Consider the following 18,998-nt stretch of genomic DNA (forward strand, 5'->3'; position numbering starts at 1 on the left):
TGGGTCGTGTGGTTTCATGGCATGGTCATTATGTATATATATGTGTGTACATTATTTTGCTAGCCTAAGGGCTCGTATGTATAAAAGCATTTCGTTTCTAAATAAAAATGGATTTTTATTATAAATTAAGCATGAATCGGATAAATGATTGCTAAATAAGCTTAATAAGTGATGGCACGAGCGGTGCTCGGTGGTTAGCCCCGGGTACCCGTCACGGCCCCTAGCTGGGTCGTGACAATGCTCCCCCTCTGCCTCTACCATGACCTGCAGGCACCTGCGAACCTTTCCCCACAGGGCGTACCTATGATGAAGAATCGGCTGCTGATCCCGTAGGCTGAACCGTACTCCTACCACCTCGAAATAGATAGTATCGCACCACATGGCCTGGCTGACCATAGGCATAACAAGCATCTGAACCCAAGTAGCACTGTCCCAAATGTAGTCTACCACACTGAGTAAATCGTGGTATAGGTGGTCTCGTCTGACTGGAACTAATCCTAATCTGAGAACTGGAAATTCTGGAACTCTGAGCTGGCCCAGAATAGGTCTATCAAACCTAGGTCCAGGAAATTGTGGAGGCGCATTAGTTGTTGAACGAGCGGAACGCTTAGAGAACTGCTGCCTTGGGGCACCTCTGAACTTACGGTCAAACCTTGAAGACCTGACCTCTTCCTCTGACCCCTATCACTATGGCTCGCACCCTGTCGCGGAGCCTGATCGGCTACTAACTAGGTTAGCAAAAGGATAGCCTGTCTCATCTCCTGGCCTGTGGCATCTTATGGAGGAACTTGGGGTACTGGAGCTGGAGCTGGATCTGAGGCCCCTTCGTGGTCCTCTAAAACGGGTGGAGTATAAGAGGTCTGAGATGGAACCTCATTATAGGACTCACCCTCCTCTATGTCTGTTGGCGGTTCCCACTCAGTCCTCCTTCCAGCCAATGTCTTGCCCTTCTGGGCCGCTGTTGCTTTTCTCTTCATAGGCATCGCTGAAATCATGACACATGATTAGGAAAAAGGGAATCCTGATAACAGAGCTCTATCGCATGATCTAAGATGAGAAAGAAAGGTCAATCATTCCTAAATGCCTCGCAATCTCCTATTTATAAGTGTGGAGCGCTTCGCACCCATAAAAAAGACTCTATTGGACACGGCTCGTAGACACACCCTAAGACGAACTGCTCTGATACCACTTTGTCAAGCACCCGGAGCTAACATACCGAGCACCTCTAAGCATACATTTCATAATCATTTCTAGGTGGACCACAAAGATAGCTCATGGGTATCATAATCTGTAAGGGCATATGTCACAATATAACGACACATCTCTATATAATCATCAACAACTATGTCCATTATCACAAGCCGACAAGGCTGCCAAAATATTATACAATAATATGAACTGATAAGGTTATGGGACATCTAGCTATATACATCTGTCTACGAGCCTCTATATGGAATACAAGAATTCATGAGGACGGGGCAGGACTCCGCCATGCCCAAGTATACACACAAAAAGAGTAATATCAATAGACTGCAGCTCCGAAGCAAATGGAGCGCTCTTGAGACTTCGCTGATAAAGCTCCTAAGGATCTGGTCCGTCTCCCTGCTTTCCTGCGGGCATGAACGCAACGTCCACAAGAAAGGACGTCAGTACGAATAATGTACTGAGTATGTAAGGCATGAATAACAACATAACAAAAGATATGGAACATAACATGAGATAAAAAGGTAAGTTGTACATCTGATTGCCTCTTAAGGCGAATATCATGCATGCTTAGCTTTTTTTTTTTTTAAAAAAAAAAAACATTTTTCATTCTTACATATATAACATAATAGTGCTGTGGAATGTGCAGTCTGATCCATATATCATCATTAGCCCGTGTCTGGGCCTCAAGTGCCCGGGGTAATCATCTCAAGCTGCCCACTGCAATGGTGCTGCCCGGCCATGTAGGCACGGTATAATCATACATCATCCATAAGCCACCCACTGTAGTGGTGCTGCCCGACCATGTAGGTACGATATAATCATACATCATCATCCATAAGCCGCCCACCGCATTGGTGCTTCCCGGCCATGTAGGCACGGTATGAGAAAATACATACAAATATATAAAGCATGCATGAGAGCCCAATTAGGAGCTACAACTTTATCGGAGTGACATAAGGTCGGTAACCTCCGATTTTTATTATGGAACAATCATCATCGCTATATCTCACCTTGAAGGAACAATTATCATATGGTGAGATTAATAACAATGAATAAAATCAAGAAAATCATGAAATAAGCTCAATAATCTCATAATAGCATCAAAACCATAAGATTTGGGATTTTTAGATATGGGACCGTCATCATCATCATTATCATCATGGAAAACATCTATCTTTAGCATCATAAGAACTTTGAGAATCATGTATGGGTTCATAAGAAGAGGACCATGCCTTTACAAAGAAAGGGATTAGCCTTAACATACCTTTTTAGTCTCCTTAACTATTTAACGCTTATCCTCTCAAGCTCATAAATATACATTCAAGAGAATTCATACTATTGTTAGGCTTATCGTCATATGCTTGTCTTAAGCCTTCTAATTATATCTTGTTAGAATCTACCGAGATTCGGGCAGCATCTCTCCTGTTTATATCCCTGGCCCAAAATCAAAATACCAGCAACCAATAACAACAACAACAACAACAACAACAACACTAACATCAACAACATCATCATCAATACCAAAATATTCCATAAAACATCCCACACGATGTTTATCCGATTTCTCAACTAACTAATTCATTATACAACAATTTAATAGCTCTATCTTCGTAAGTAAACCTAAATCAATATCAATAAGGAGAGATTAATACCTTGTTCTTACTAGAACAACAATATCTCAGTACTCACTTTGAATCCAAGCTATAATCCACCGCAAAACGATACTATAATCGCAACTATACGCTATCCCAACCTAAATCCCGAGATTTCACTTGATTTGAGGTAAGAATTTATAGGTAGAAGTTGGGAAAATGTTCCAGATGTTTAGGGATAAGTTTGAGGGGTGGATGAATGGAAATGAGGGGTAAATCCCCCTTTTTATTTTATTTAGAGTCGGTTTGCACCGACCAAAAATTTGCTCTGCGCATTCGTGCAACCTTGTGGCGCGTTCATGCAGAATTACTAAGTGCTTCTCTATGCGTTCGCGCCACCTCCAGGCACGTTTGCGCAGGGTTAGTCCCTGCTCTGGTAGTCTGTCTTAAAATGCTCATAACGTTTGATTCTAATATCGGATGGATGCGCGGTTTATTGCGTTGGAAACTAGAATTCCTGAACTTTAATTTAGGCTTTTGTTTCACTTCAAAGCTCCTGATATACTAGGCGATATTCCTTTCTCAATTTAGACAAAAATTATCGTACAAAATCTTGCCCATCCTTTCTGCAAAGTTCCAACAAACTTAATTTCCTTAATTCACTTGCTCTCCAATCCTTCCATGACCTATTACATGAACTTAAACCCTCATAACCATAAGATAGACGCATATAATCTCATATATCCTAGAAAATAACTCTAGTGTCGACAATTGAACAACTAGCACCTAACGAATCCTAACGTACAAAACTACGAGGTGTAACATTCAACATGAAATTAAAGCTCTAAGTGATCAATTCCTATCAAAATGAAGCTAGAAAAATCAACATTTTACTCAAATTTGGATTCTAGCAAAACCCCCAAATTTGGGTATAAACCCTAACCTCCAATCCCATAATTTAGCCACTAATTAGGAAGAAATCATGCAATTATTGGTTCTAGTCATCAATTCCATGCTTAATAGAGCTAACCTAACCAAGAAATGATGATTTAGAAGCCTAGAAAGAAGAACTCATGGAACTTTCTTTTAATCTTCAAACACTTCTTGAATTATCAAGATAAAGAGATTCTAATGTGATTACGGACAATGAAATAGTAAAGGAATTAGAAGAACCTACCACCAAGAATATCCTTGAAAATCTCCCAAGAACTCTAAAGTCGAAATAATAAGGAATGGGGGACTTAGGGATTTTAATGCTCAGTTAATGAATTAATCAGCCTGATACCGCTTTTGCGGCAGCGGGACCGCTGCACCTCGACAGTCACTTAGACTGCCGTGACGGTCGATCTGCAATATCACTTGGACGTTGTGGCGGCCCAGCCCACCGCTATAGCGGTGCCGCTGTGGCGGTACTGGTGTCGCTATAGCGGGCACTAGAACCAGATTTCCCCCAAAATAATCACAACACTAACCTGAAATACATAAAAATTCGGACTATCAGCCGAGGCCATCTGCTCACATACCACATACACAGAAATACATAAAAATATGCTATGAACTCACTCATGGCCTCGAAATTTTCAATGGAGGTCTCGTTGACCGAGTCAACCTCCTTTACCTCAATTCCAAGTTCCCAACCCAAGTCCTAAAATGTACCCGAGTGTATTGGGAACCAACCAGATATGCACACAAGTTCTAAACGACCATTCGGACCACACGAAATCGTTGAATTTCTGAAAAAGGTCCATTTACCCAAAAGTCAATTTTGAATCAACTCTTTTTCGCTTAAAGCCAAATTTTCCCAAAATGACACCCAAATCAAATCCAAACACCTCGAGAAACATGTCAATGATTGTTATGCCCCGATGTATATGATGTTTTAATAAGTAAGAAATAACATTTGAAGACCCTAATTAAGATTTAAAAACATTCGAGGTAGGGGGAGAAAGTTTGCCAAGAGAAGGTAAGACATACGATATGTATCGGAAAGGATTTACGAGTAGCAAGTTAATGATGTTTTGGAGAAGAGTTATAACATCCCTTAGATTGTTAATGAGGTGATCAACAAGTGTCAAGAAGGTTCCATAAGGATTTGAGATCAAACGAAGTGACGAGAACAAATTCGGAGAAGAGACAGATTATACGAGCAATTATACGGTCCGTATAATGGTCCGCCGAATCGTCACAGTGAAGGTCCCTCACTGATGGGATTATACGGTCACTTATACGGATTGTATAAAATTATACGGACAGTATAACGTGTCGTATAATGATCACAGAATGAGTTGTTGCTGCGGATGATTTTACGGTCACTTATACGGACCTTATAAATTTATACGGACCGTATAAGTGTTCGTATAATTATGTCGGGACAAAATTTTAAGTTTTAAATAAGGGACCCAAGATCATTATTTTCATTTTCCCATCTTCTCATTTTCTCTCCACAACTCAAGAACCCTCTAGAACTTCCCACACTCTTCATCTACAAGAATCCAAGTGAAATAAAGATCAACTTCATCAAACCAACAAAATTAAGTGTAAGAAACACATTAAAGTTCATCCAAGCCAAGGAATATCAATGGAAGTGAACTAGGGTTTTGGTGCAAGAGAAATATTTCCACTCAAGGCTTATTCCTACACTATCTAAGGTAAGTTTTATGGTATTTCCATGTTGTCTAAGGTATTGAAAAGTTGAAACACTTGGATTGTCGGAGGATATAGGAAATGGGTCATGAATGTGGGAATAGTGTCATTTTTGAGTAGTAGTTTGGAGTGAATCGTGAATATTGATATGTTGTGATTGTAATTATGTTATGAATGATGTTAAGAGCATGATAGAAACATTAGATGAGAATGAATGTAATGTTGTATTATGATCATGATTATGGGTGACCTTGAGAGGAAATTATGGGGATTGGATAATGATGAATTTGAAAAAAGTTATTGATGATGATATTATGAATGTAATTATTGAAGTTTGGGAGTTGATATATGATATGGAGAAAGTAATAAAAACAAAGGAGATGCTGCTCAATTTTCTCTAGCTTTAGTTCAAACACGCTTATGTTATCGATTATCTAATATGAGTATGAACTCTCTTAAAGGTAGAAACGTGAATATTGGAGAGGAACGTTCAAGCGATAGAGTAGCTAAATGAAAAGGTATGTGAGGCTAGTCCCTTATTTCTAAGGCATGAATCTTATGACATGATCTTCCCTCCTTCTCCATGAATTTCCTACATTACGGAAAACTAAGAGTCTATGGTCATGAGTAGCCAAATGAGTTAAGAATAAGAGATATTATGAATATGATGATGATGAGCTTAAGTCCAAAGATTTTAGAGTTCACGAATATGATATTAACTACGATTCATTGATGTTGTTCATTGTAAACACTCACTTTATATGCTAATTCCTTCAAGGTGAGGCAGAATACTCCATAATGGAATCGGGGGTGCACGACCTTATGTCACCCCGATAAAGTATAGTTGTCTTTGAGTTCCCAGGCATGCATTATGATAATAGTATGATAAGATTATGATAAGTCTATGAGATGTAAATGATGATATAACACCGCGCCTATATGGCCGACAGACACCGCTAAAGCGGGTAGCGTATACACCATGTCTAGATGGCATGGGCAGACACCACTAGTGGGCAGCATGAGATAGTATCCCGGACGCGGGCTAATGATTATCACACTGTACCTATATGGTCGGGCAGTTTATACATATATGCATATATGATATGAAGATGATTATGGAGTAAGCCAGCATGCATTATTTCTTTTATAATTGATAGTTAGTTACAGGTTGCTCCTCATTTGATGCTTCTTCATTTCATTGAAGTATTGTTATTGTTGATGCCTTACATACTCAGTACAATGTTCGTACTAACGTCCATTTTTTTTACGCTGTGTTCATGCCCACAGGTAGACAGGAAGACGGTGCAGATCCATAGAAGCTATCAGCAGATTTACAGGAGCACTCCATTATTCCGGAAGTGCTATTCGATTTATTATCTTGTGTAAATATTTGGGCACGGCGGGGTCCTGTCCCTTCCATATGTCTAGTACTCTAGTAGAGGCTCGTAGATACGTATGTGTAGGTAGTATGGTCTCACGATGTCCACATTGTATATATATATATATATATATATATATATATATATATATATATATATATATATATATATATATATATATATATATATATTATTTTGATAGCCGAAGGGCTTCTGTATATAAAGGTAGGCATGTTTCAAATGAAAATGGTTTTCCTATGATTATGAACACAAGAGTAATGAAGAAACGTATAATGAGTATGATGAGTAATAGATGAGTGGTGCTCGGTGGTTAGCCCCGGGTACCCGTCATGGCCCTAGTCGGGTCGTGACAAAAGTGGTATCAGAGCAGTTTAGTCCTAGGAAGTGTCTACGAGTCGTGTCTAGTAGAGTCTTATTTTGTGGTGTGTCTCACGCCACACTAATAAACAGGAGGCCACAGGGCATTTAGGAAAAATGACCATTTTTCATCTTAAGAGATTATGCGATAGAGCTGTGTTCTAAGATTTTCTCCTCCTTAATAGTGTGCTATGATTTCAGAAATTCGCCAAAGGGAAAAACTACAGCTGCCCAGAAGGGCAAAACTACGATGAAAAGGCGGGTAGAAAGAGAGGCGCCAATGAATGTAGAAGAGGGCGAATCATATAATGAGACTCCATCTAACACTTCTACCACTCCGCTTATTATAGAAGAACAAGAGGGAGCTTCAGTTCCAGCTCCTATGCCTCCAATTCCTCCACCGGCTACTTCGGGTCAACAAGTGACCGAGGCTATTCATCTATTGACGCAGTTAGTTGCCGCCCAGGCACAGCCGGCATAATGTGGGTCCAAATTGTTACATCCCGTGTTTTCATACATTGGAAAGCGTGCGAGTTAAATGACATTAGCAACTGAAACGAGGTTATTCCCCAAGCTTATAGGTGGTTAAAGTGATGGTACACATGTATCGTAAGGATTTGAAGTTAAACCAATCGAAGAAAATAAGTTTCGTCGAGGTTCAAAATTTATTTGAATAAAATATGGTCCAAGCTATAATATCCCGTATTTTTGGACTAGAAAATTTAATCGTCCAACATGAGTAAATTTATCCGAGTTCGGATAATTTAGTTATATTCAAGCATGAGGATCAAGAACTCGGTATATACGAGGAATGAAGTTCCGAAATGATTTAAGACAAAAACAAATGTGACGATGATGATTGCAAATAATATTTTATGTGTGGCAAATGAGGTTATGGACTAATGCTATATCACATGAGTATAATAAGGAATATATAAGCACATTTAAGTGGATTGAGACCAAGAAATTAATTAAGCGGGTAAATGTCAAGTGTTGGATTGCAAGGGGGAACAAGTACTTAACTAATTGAACAAAAGGATAATTATTATCTTGAATTTCCACGTGTGGCCATGGCAAGGCAGCAAGTATAGTTAATGCTTTTATAGCATGTATAGGTGGAAGCATTTGAATAAGGTTGTGATATAGTAGTACATAGAAGAGGTGGACGGGCCCCACGGTTAGGAAAAGATGAAAAGGTCTTGGATTCTCATTGTCTGGATATCTTTAAACATTTTGCACAAAATAAGAGATATTCCCACTTAGCTAGAGTTGTGCTTATGATGATACAACATGGCAGCAACTATTTTCCATTCCAAGAAAACATGGTAGCAACGTTTTTGGGACCAACTTTGGGAGAAATTAGCCAACTTATAGCAACTAAGCTATTCCCTTAAAGGAAAGCTACAGAAACGTGAATTCCAAATTGGTAGCAACTACATATTTTAGTTGATTTCGTTGAAGCAACAAAATACGAAGAAGAGGTAGAGATTACGCTCACATCGATTTTCTCCGGATGATAGAAAAAAAATGGAGATTTCTTCGAAGGGAAGTAAAGTGGGAGAAGATCATTTCTTGGTATAAAAGGTAAGGATTATCCTCTTCTAAGTATATTTAAATTCATTGAAGTCATAGCTAAATTGTGGGACGAGAAATACGAAAATTATACCGTAAATTGTATTTGATGTTGTTGACTCATGGGCTGTTTGTTGGACTGTTTTGTGGGTTATGTAAATGTTGTTATGGACGGAAATTATGTTATACGACATGATTACGATAATGAGTATATGAAGTGTGTTAAAAATAGTCCATGTTTAAGTGAATTGGGATCAAGAAATTAATAATGTGTATAATTGGTTAAATTGAGGTTTGTAGTGGAAAATAAGAATTAAATTAAGATAAATAAATAAGTTTGGTGGACCAAACAACGTGGGTGACATGTGCAACAAGGGGCAGCATACAATCTTGTAAATAGAATTGTGATGACAAAGCTTAAGATGGGCTTATAGTATTACACGTGTGAATATAAAAGCCACCCTAAGAAACCTTTGATTATTTTTCTTGAATTGTTGCTCTCAAGGAAAAGGCAGCAACGTCTTTGTTGGAAAGAATCACATACTTCAATATCTCTTATCATAAAAATTGAATATCCCACCCAAGTAAGGAATATCTTGTAATGAAAAGGAAGGGCAAACAGCAAGCCGTACGTATTGCAACAAAATAACTCCATTGTTGGAGAAATGGAGAAATTGACGTGACAAAAATAATAAGCAGCAAGCTCACGGCCATGGCTGTCCCAATTCAACTTTGGATTTTTTTTTTATAGCAAAAATTAAATTCTCAAGGGTGTTCTTCGTGCCAGGAGGCAGCAATACAAGAATATTGAATTGAGGAAGGAGAAATTGTGAAATTGAAACAAATAAGTGTAGAAATTCCTTCGAGTAAGTTAAGGTAAGATTTTCTTATTTTGTGGAATAATTGTATTAATGATGTTGTAATGGAAGGATTAAAATTGGATTGGACGAAATTGGAATTAAGAAAATGCATGAAATCGTCGTCATATGAAATTTTGGGTTGAAATGGATTTAGAAGGGTTGTTGGGTTGTTAGAATTATTATAGGCTGAATTGTGAGAATTTTATATGCATATCTCTGTTGTTGTTATTTCTGTGTTAACAGGAGAATAATTGGAAATTCGGGTTAAATGAATATATAGGGGAAATGCTGCCAGATTTTCGTTAAGTCCCTAAATAATGAAAAACCCTTAACGAGAAAGTATAAGCCAAAGAATAAATTCTACAAGCGATGGGCTACGGATTTATGGACTAGAAAGTATAGTTACTAACGATAATGTTACTCTTATATTAAATAGGCTAAAAGAGCGACAAGGCGAACGGGTTTGCGAATAGTCGCTAACATGTATGTAAAGTTAACCCTTCTTTCTTTTGGCATGATCTTTATGAAACAAACAAACGACGTATATGTATGATTTCAAAGAAGCTCCTATTCTTAGAGCCACTAGGATGGCTAATGTTCTTGACTCGCAAAAGCTATTTCATTATGTCTTGATACGTGTATATGATTCCAAAAGTTCTATTTTGATATAATCCATAGTGATATTCGAAAGGTACTTGATATGACTATTGCCTTGATTTTCAAATGATAGCTCGTTTTGATTATTCTATCGAGTCTCAGATGTGTTTTAACTTGCATATGGTTTCTCACTACTCTGCTCGTGCATGCCTCAATATATCTTTCACTGAGTCCCGGGCCAGGACACGTTTCGTGCACAGTTTCACTGCATTATTCACCGAGTCCGTCACTAGAGGGCCGGGACACGTTATATATATATGATATGATGATGTGATGATATGATGATATGGTGATGTGATTATGGCGCCAAGGATGACTTTATTCACCGAGTCCTTCACTAGAGGGCCGGGACACGTTATATATATATGATGATGATGATATGATTATGTCACCGAGTCCCATAATGGGCCGGGTATGATATATGATATTGACATGCATGAATTATGTTTCAAAAGGCAAGTGTTTTGGTATTCTGGATGTTATCCTTGTCTCCTGTACTCCCCATTTCAGTTATGATCTTCTTTACTGTATTTCATGCTTTACATACTCAGTACATATTCCGTACTGACCCCCTTTCTTCGGGGGGCTGCGTTTCATGCCCGCAGGTACAGATAGTCGGTTTGGTGACCCTTCAGCATAGGACTTCTACTCAGCTGTCTTGGAGAGCTCTGTTGTTCCGGAGTTTAGACTTTTGGTACAGATTTTATGATATATATATATATATATATATATATATGTATGTATGTTTATCTAGGGGTACGACGGGGCCCTGTCTCGTCATATTTCACTGTTAGTACTCTTAGAGGTCTGTAGACATGTATGTGGGTTGTGTATAAGTTCTGTTCAACTGTGTCTATCCGATGTGCTATGATACGATGTCCGTCTGTAGTGGCAGCCTTGGCGGCTTGCATATGACATGATGATGATGTGTAGTGGCAGCCTTGTCGGCTTGCGTATCATTTTATGATTTGATCTGTTATGACTCCTCAGGAGACAGTTATCTGAATATACATATATGATGACGTTATGAACCGTTGGAGTTCTTTTGCAAGTTTCCATATTGTTCATAGATTCAGTTCGATTATAATTTAACAGGTTCGTATACGGGTGTCCAGTTCGGGCACTAGTCATGGCCCACGGGGTTGGGTCTTGACAGAAGTGGTATCAGAGCAGTTCGTCCTCGGAGTGTCTACAGACCGTGTCTAGTAGAGTCTTGTTTATCGGTGTGTTGTGCACCACATCTATAAACAGGAAGCTACAGGACATTTAGGATGTTACCTTTCTTTCATATCTAAGATCGTGCGATAGAGCCCAGCCATAGGAAATGAAATTTCTTATACTAACCTTTGATTTCAGCTGAAGAACGATATCGACAGAAGGAAGCGATTGATGATATTGGAAGCTACACAGTACGCAGGTAAGCAATGGGGCGAAAGAGGCATGTCGGATAAGGTAAGAATATTGAAACATGATTAAAATGTAAAGTTGGAGGATGAAAGAAAAGGTAGATAGAAAGGTATAACAGGACAGATCGTTAAAGGATCAGGTCGTCTCGAGGTGCGATATGTGAGGTAAGTCCCGACACCGTTATACTTTTTCTGGAAATTGGGAGCCCTGTGTGGCTATGATACGATATGATATATGCGTATATATGTTGGCCCTGTGAGGCATTGTTGGTATTTCCTGCGTGCAGGTTTTGGGATAGTAAGAAGTACAGAGGAAACTCTGCCCAAAATTTTCCAGAAATAGGAAAAAGGAAGAGAATGGGGGTATAAGTTCATAATATGTTTTGAAGGTTAATATATGAAAGGATGACAAGAAATGGAAGAGTATGAGTACAATAGTGGCACATGCAGGAACAAGGATAAAAAGAGGTGTTGCACAGAAGAAATACAATATAGAGGTCATAATATAATGATACAGCACGTAGAAGAATAACAAAGGAAGTAATGAAAAGTATGATAAATTATTGTGACATGATAATGGATGTGTGTTAAAATGAAATAATATAAAATACGTTTACTGTATATTAGTGTGTAAAATGATGTTATTAGTATGAACATAATGTGTAGTGTAGTCAAAAAGTTGTAAATATACAGAGAATAAGATAAAGAATTGAGGGAATATGACGTTGATGTAAGTGAATAATAAATATGATGGTCGTGGATTGTATAGTGTCAAGAGATGATGATGAACAGGGATGCTGGTATTATATAAAGAAGATACACATATGCAATAGCATATAACTAAGAATTACACGTTGTTTAATAATGGTGAGCTATATAATGTGAAAAAGAAATGAATAATGGAAGAAAACATTAAGTAGAATGCAGTTGTTGAGAATAGTGTATGTTGAGAAGTAATACGTGAGAGTGGTAGGTGGGGTAGTGTTGTATCTGGAAAGTATTAGTTGTGTATGATATCAAGTAATGAATATATATATTACAAAAAAAAAAAAAACGATTAAGATTAACGTAGTGATAGATGTTACAACAAGGTAAAATGTGATTGAATAACAATAAATTTAAACAAAAATGAAGGGTACTAGAATAACAAAAGCAAAACTAGAATATATATTATAAAGTAGGACACAAACTAATTAACGAGAGTGAAACGAGAGCATAGAAAGTTGAAAAATTATGTGTAGGATTGCTAAAAAAAACATGGAGGATGAAAAATATGATTGTGGAGTTAGAGTAACGATGTTTTGATGATAGAAGATTGTGGTCAATGATGTATATATTGTAATAATTAGTAAAAATGACAAAGGGATTAATAATGTAAGTACATGTATTGCATAAGATGAAATGTAAGTAAAAAATAATAAAAAAAACAAAATAATAATAATAATAATTAAAAAAAATACGTATATAAGAATGTACATGACAACAGTAAGAAAAACATTAGTGTTACAAAAATAGATAGATAATTTTTGAGTGTGAAAGAAATATGAGAAGAACATTAAAGGTTGTTATGTATGTAGTAAAATGATTTAATTTTGAAAAAAAAAATTGACATAGAAAAATGAAGAAGTAGTATGAGGAACAATGATTAGTAACTGGGATAAAGAAAGACGTCAGTAGTGAAAGAAATACTAGAGAGAAAAGGGAGAAAAATAACTTATAAAGGATAGAAAGTGACAAAAAAAAAACATAGCAAATAAATAGATGTAATGATACGTGTAATAGTAGCAAGTAAATAAAGACGTAAAAATAGCAATTGATGAAAAGACTTATTATATAATGTTGATGATGAGATAGTGCGGAAATAATCGTAAGAACCATGATACAGACTATAATAAAAAGGTGTTGGTGAAAAACAACAAAAATTACGAATAGGATGAAAATTACTATAGAGAAAATATATAATGAATATTTGATTTATGATATTGTTGACAATTACAGTAAATCAAACAGTGTATAGATAAGACACGAGAACTAGAGAAGAGGAAAGAATACAGACATACAGTGTGTTAGATAGACAAAGTGACTTACAAACAAAATAGGGGTTGACAAAAAAAAAAGAAATAAAATGGTTGATTTAATGTATGTGATATAAGGAACTAGAATAATACAAAAGATAGTGAAAGAGACAGAAACTGAGAAAATGAAGGAAACAAAAAGCAAATGTAAGATGTTGACAAAAGAATGATATAAAGGAATAGAAATAATAGCTACATGAAAAGAATAATAACACAAGACAGAAATTGAAAAAGATGATATGGATGCATATGGAAGGAGGGAAATTTAGGTACAGAGATGCAAATACAGAAAAGAGTATGAGAGCATCTATCCTACGGTGAAAGAGTTATAAACATTAGACAACAAAGAGAAATTGGTCTTTGGCATTATGAGGTAATATGTCAAGCAGAGACGTAAAGATGAAATGGAAAAAGGTATGGACCGAAGGACGAAAGAGGGACGAAAAGTTCAAGGTAGTACTTCGTAAAGTAAGGCGAACTGTGAAATAGATTTGAAAAACGGGCATGTGACAGAAAAGAGGTATTTACCTCAATGTGATGATAAGGGTGCTATAGGAAAAACTACCTATATAAGTGATACGAGTATTTACTTCAAAAGAGTGCTCTCGAGAGATCCAGTACGGGACATGATTGACATGGGATTTAGAACCCCTAAGATGATACATCATGTGTTGTAACCGTTGTTCAGATATAAGTTAAGTGAGAAGAGACACTCGAAGAGGATTCCAATGATAAGAGAAAGTTTCCTGACTATTACGTAATCACGAGAGGGTAAGAGATGACATGGTATCAGTATGTCACAGAGAATTCACATGGTTGATTTAATAATGCGGGTATAGAGTTAATGACTATACAAATAAGTTTACGAGGAGAAGTAACGATGAGGACAAAAGCTGTCTAGACTAACTGAGCAAGAGGAAAGACCGACGGGTTTAAATATCAAGGAGGATCGTATTCGGAGAGTAACTCACTAATATCTTTTGGAAGCATATTCCCGAGGTGTCAAGGGAGTGTTACAACCGAGAGTCATTACTAAGAAGGGAATTCGTGTTCAACTATTCAAAAGGAATATTATAGGTGGTGCATGTCAGATGATTAAAATGATGACTCCAAGAAGAAGGTACGCTGCGGACTATGCGACCTAAATAAAGAGTGGAAGTAGCTATAATATGACCACACTCTTTGGAAGTTGAATGATAACTAAAGTTAGGTGGAGAATGGTAGTAAATTAAGCAAGAAAAGGCACAATATGACAGAAGAGTAATTGATTCGTCATAAGATCACCATAACCAGTATATTTATACAGGGAAAGTTTAAATGACATTACCAACTGAAACGAGGTTATTCCCCAAGCTTATAGGTGGTTAAAGTGATGGTACACATGTATCGTAAGGATTTGAAGTTAAACCAATCGAAGAAAATAAGTTTCGTCGAGGTTCAAAATTTATTTGAATAAAATATGGTCCAAGCTATAATATCCCGTATTTTTGGAGAAAATTTAATCGTCCAACATGAGTAAATTTATCCGAGTTCGGAGAATTTAGTTATATTCAAGCATGAGGATCAAGAACTCGGTATATACGAGTTATGAAGTTCCGAAATGATTTAAGACAAAAAACATGTGACGATGATGATTGCAAATAATATTTTATGTGTGGCAAATGAGGTTATGGACTAATGCTACATCACATGAGTATAATAAGGAATATATAAGCACATTTAAGTGGATTGAGACCAAGAAATTAATTAAGCGGGTAAATGTCAAGTGTTGGATTGCAAGGGGGAACAAGTACTTAACTAATTGAACAAAAGGATAATTATTATCTTGAATTTTCACGTGTGGCCATGGCAAGGCAGCAAGTATAGTTAATGCTTTTATAGCATGTATAGGTGGAAGCATTTGAATAAGGTTGTGATATAGTAGTACATAGAAGAGGTGGACGGGCCCCACGGTTAGGAAAAGATGAAAAGGTCTTGGATTCTCATTGTCTGGATATCTTTAAACATTTTGCACAAAATAAGAGATATTCCCACTTAGCTAGAGTTGTGCTTATGATGATACAACATGGCAGCAACTATTTTCCATTCCAAGAAAACATGGTAGCAACGTTTTTGGGACCAACTTTGGGAGAAATTAGCCAACTTATAGCAACTAAGCTATTCCCTTAAAGGAAAGCTACAGAAACGTGAATTCCAAATTGGTAGCAACTACATATTTTAGTTGATTTCGTTGAAGCAACAAAATACGAAGAAGAGGTAGATATTACGCTCACATCGATTTTCTCCGGATGATAGAAAAAAAATGGAGATTTCTTCGAAGGGAAGTAAAGTGGGAGAATATCATTTCTTGGTATAAAAGGTAAGGATTATCCTCTTCTAAGTATATTTAAATTCATTGAAGTCATAGCTAAATTGTGGGACGAGAAATACGAAAATTATACCGTAAATTGTATTTGATGTTGTTGACTCATGGGCTGTTTGTTGGACTGTTTTGTGGGTTATGTAAATGTTGTTATGGACGGAAATTATGTTATACGACATGATTACGATAATGAGTATATGAAGTGTGTTAAAAATAGTCCATGTTTAAGTGAATTGGGATCAAGAAATTAATTATGTGTATAATTGGTTAAATTGGGGTTTGTAGTGGAAAATAAGAATTAAATTAAGATAAATAAATAAGTTTGGTGGACCAAACAACGTGGGTGACATGTGCAACAAGGGGCAGCATATAATCTTGTAAATAGAATTGTGATGACAAAGCTTAAGATGGGCTTATAGTATTACACGTGTGAATATAAAAGCCACCCTAAGAAACCTTTGATTATTTTTCTTGAATTGTTGCTCCCAAGGACAAGGCAGCAACGTCTTTGTTGGAAAGAATCACATACTTCAATATCTCTTATCATAAAAATTGAATATCCCACCCAAGTAAGGAATATCTTGTAATGAAAAGGAAGGGCAAACAGCAAGCCGTACGTATTGCAACAAAATAACTCCATTGTTGGAGAAATGGAGAAATTGACGTGACAAAAATAATAAGCAGCAAGCTCACGGCCATGGCTGTCCCAATCCAACTTTGGATTTTTTTTTTATAGCAAAAATTAAATTCTCAAGGGTGTTCTTCGTGCAAGGAGGCAGCAATACAAGAATATTGAATTGAGGAAGGAGAAATTGTGAAATTGGAACAAATAAGTGTAGAAATTCCTCCGAGTAAGTTAAGGTAAGATTTTCTTATTTTGTGGAATAATTGTATTAATGATGTTGTAATGGAAGGATTAAAATTGGATTGGACGAAATTGGAATTAAGAAAATGCATGAAATCGTCGTCATATGAAATTGTGGGTTGAAATGGATTTAGAAGGGTTGTTGGGTTGTTAGAATTGTTATAGGCTGAATTGTGAGAATTTTATATGCATATCTCTGTTTTTGTTATTTCTGTGTTAACAGGAGAATAATTGGAAATTCGGGTTAAATGAATATATAGGGGAAATGCTGCCCGATTTTCGTTAAGTCCCTAAATAATGAAAAACCCTTAACGAGAAAGTATAAGCCAAAGAATAAATTCTACAAGCGATGGGCTATGGATTTATGGACTAGAAAGTATAGTTACTAATTATAACGTTACTCTTATATTAAATAGGCTAAAAGAGCGACAAGGCGAACGGGTTTGCGAATACTCGCTAACAGGTATATAAAGTTAACCCTTCTTTCTTTTGACATGATCTTTATGAAACAAACAAACGACGTATATGTATGATTTCAAAGAAGCTCCTATTCTTAGAGCCACTAGGATGGCTAATGTTCTTGACTCCCAGAAGCTATTTCATTATGTCTTGATACGTGTATATGATTCCAAAAGTTCTATTTTTATATAATCCATAGTGATATTCGAAAGGTACTTGATATGACTATTGCCTTGATTTTCAAATGATAGCTCGTTTTGATTATTCTATCGAGTCTCAGATGTGTTTTAACTTATATATGGTTTCTCACTACTCTGCTGGTGCATGCCTCAATATATGTTTCACTGAGTCCCGGGCCAGGACACGTTTTCGTGCATAGTTTCACTGCATTATTCACCGAGTCCGTCACTAGAGGGCCGGGACACGTTAAATATATATATATATATGATATGATGATGTGATGATATGGTGATATGGTGATGTGATTATGGCGCCAAGGATGACTTTATTCACCGAGTCCCTCACTAGAGGGCCGGGACACGTTATATATATATATGATGATGATATGATTATGTCACCGAGTCCCATAATGGGCCGGGTATGATATATGATATTGACATGCATGATTTATGTTTCAAAAGGCAAGTGTTTTGGTATTCGGGATGTTATCCTTGTCTCCTGTATTCCCTATTTCAGTTATGATCCTCTTTACTGTATTTCATGCTTTACATACTCAGTACATATTCCGTACTGACCCCCTTTCTTCGGGGGGCTGCGTTTCATGCCCGCAGGTACAGATAGTCGGTTTGGTGACCCTTCAGCTTAGGACTTCTACTCAGCTGTCTTGGAGAGCTCCGTTGTTCCGGAGTTTAGAATTTTGGTACAGATCTTATGATATATATATATATGTTTATCTAGGGGTACGACGGGGCCCTGTCCCATCATATTTCACTGTTAGTACTCTTAGAGGTTTGTAGACATGTATGTGGGTTGTGTATAAGTTCTGTTCAACTGTGTCTATCCGATGTGCTATGATATGATGTTCGTCTGTAGTGGCAGCCTTGGCGGCTTGCATATGACATGATGATGATGTGTAGTGGCAGCCTTGTCGGCTTGCGTACTATTTTATGATTTGATCAGTTATGACTCCTCAGGAGACAGTTATCTGAATATACATATATGATGACGTTATGAACCGTTGGAGTTCTTTTGCAAGTTTCCATATTGTTCATAGATTCAGTTTGATTATAATTTAACAGGTTCGTATACAGGTGTCCAGTTCGGGCACTAGTCATGGCCCACGGGGTTGGGTCTGGACAGAAGTGATCGGGCAGCTAGTACCAAAGCCCGTGATTTCATGAGTCTGAATCCTTCAGAGTTTTTGGGGTCAAAGCCGAATGAAGAACCACAAAGCTTTGTTGAGGAAATGTTGAGAACATTGAAGATTATTCATGCCTCCAAAACTGAATCTGTGGAGTTGGCATCTTATAGACTCCGAGATGTGGCGGTATTATGGTACAATAATTGGCTATCATCAAGAAAAG

General features: G+C 37.1%; 1 long non-coding RNA gene across 1 annotated transcript; it reads left to right on the forward strand.

The window, feature by feature from the left end:
- The first annotated feature begins 16,500 nt into the window (after positions 1 to 16,500).
- Positions 16,501 to 18,608, forward strand: LOC132636078 (uncharacterized). The gene is made up of 3 exons (XR_009580987.1): positions 16,501 to 16,991; positions 17,412 to 17,458; positions 18,246 to 18,608. It is a non-coding gene; the product is annotated as an uncharacterized LOC132636078 (long non-coding RNA).
- The last annotated feature ends 390 nt before the right edge of the window (positions 18,609 to 18,998 follow it).

This window comes from Lycium barbarum, chromosome 4 (genome assembly GCF_019175385.1).
Source record: "Lycium barbarum isolate Lr01 chromosome 4, ASM1917538v2, whole genome shotgun sequence".
Classification (NCBI taxonomy): Eukaryota; Viridiplantae; Streptophyta; class Magnoliopsida; order Solanales; family Solanaceae; genus Lycium; species Lycium barbarum.